We start from the raw sequence: 1,707 nt of genomic DNA on the forward strand, positions 1-1,707 counted from the left end.
ATACTAAAATCAGTTGGTGAAAAGTATCTGCAGGGGGGGCGAGGGGACAAAATATTCAAACAGCCAAAGTGTTACCTGAATGATTACTTTTTCCTTCCCTCCCCTAGCCTCCCCTTCCCTTCCTCCTTTCCTTTCCAAGGAAGTCTCAGGTTTTAAGCTCCTACCTCCTCTCCCTGCCTCCTGTTGCCCCCACCCCCTCCTGCACTCCCAGCCTCAGGGGAGCACTTCTCAGGCCTCTGGCTGTAATCTAGGAGCCAAGGTCAGTGAAGAGGGCTGGCAGCCAATAGTAAGCTTCCCCGGGGCCTGCGGGTCCAGCCAGGATGTTCAGCATTGCTGTGCTTGCTCCGTCTCCCATGGAAGACTGGCTTTGAGAGCGCTGACAGTCACGTGGCCATTTTTCTCTGCCAGCCGCAGCACTACAGTGTGATTCGTATTGGGCTCAGCTGGAACAGACCAAAAGAGGTAGACGCACAGGGATGATGCGGAAACGGGTGCCTTCAGTCTCTTGATGGCCCTGATGAGGTCTTCTTGGCTGACATCCTGTGCCTTCTTGCTCCTTCCTTTTAATACCCGGTGATGTAGTTCCTCCAGAGTCATCAGGCCTCCGTTCCGGTGCTTCAGGGCCAGGCACACTTCGATAATTTGGACACCCAGCTCATAATAGAAATCTCCCCCGCCTAGCATCTCGGACAAAACCCTTTTCCGGAGGCCAGAGGATCCACCCCAGTAGTGCACACGTGTCCTGGAACTGCGCCAGGAACTCAGGCTTCTCCAGGATCTCCTGCTTGTGTTTGCCGGCAAATTCCTCCTGGTTGGTTTTGAACACGTCCAACTGCTTTGGCATCTGGGCCAGATGGTCCTCAGCCAAGACAGTCCTTCGTTCCTTATACTTGACCTCCGCAAGCTCCTTCTTGGCTGTAGCGCCGGCTCCCACCCAGAGGCCATGCATCCCTGCCCTGGGCCTGTAGGCCACCCTGCTGCCAGGACCCCGGGTCCCAGCACCCGAGGATCCACCGCTGGTTCGGAATGATTACTTTTTAACTATAAAGGTCGGAAGACATCTTTACACTTGAAGAGGCACATTACAAACTTGCCACAATACAGGCCCTTGAAGGAAAGAAAGAAAAACGACAGTTGCAAAAGAAAGGCCTTGAAGAAGGAGGAGGAAAGGGAATGCATGCAAATAAAGGCAGCCAGTTTACACCTTAAAGGATCAAATTTAACAACATAAAAACAGAGCCACTGATATTATGTGACTCCTGAGGTGATGCACCGAGAAGGGCACACCTAAGTGAATTTACTGACCTGCTGACCAAAAATTTTCCCCTGAAACTAGCTATGATGGAAAGATTGAGACAAATTCAAATTGAAAGAAATTCTGGAAAAACAAAGAAACACAAAACGAATCCCAAAGTTTGTTAAATAATATCTGTAAAAAGTGGGAGAATAAATCTTGATTAAAGAGATAAAAACAAAACAAACACACAAAAACTTTGTCCCTGGGTGGCTCAGTTGGTTGAGCTTCAGACTTGATTTCAGCTCAGGTCATGATCTCACAGTTTTGATCTGAGCCCAGCTTGGGACTCTGCTTTGAACATGGAGCCTGCCTGAATTTCTCTCTCTCTCTCTCTCTCTCTCTCTCTCTCCCCCCCCCCCCCCGCCCCTGCCCTATGCATGCTCTCTCTGTCTCTCTCTCTCTTAAAAAAA

General features: G+C 50.0%; 1 pseudogene; it reads right to left on the minus strand.

Moving 5' to 3' along the window:
- Window positions 1-247: 247 nt before the first annotated feature.
- On the minus strand, window positions 248-949 carry LOC124526049 (vacuolar-sorting protein SNF8-like; annotated as a pseudogene).
- Window positions 950-1,707: the final 758 nt, after the last annotated feature.

This window comes from Lynx rufus, unplaced genomic scaffold (assembly GCF_022079265.1).
Source record: "Lynx rufus isolate CCGP_SWC_20201006 ecotype Redwood Valley unplaced genomic scaffold, mLynRuf1.p SCAF_5, whole genome shotgun sequence".
Taxonomy (NCBI): Eukaryota; Metazoa; Chordata; class Mammalia; order Carnivora; family Felidae; genus Lynx; species Lynx rufus.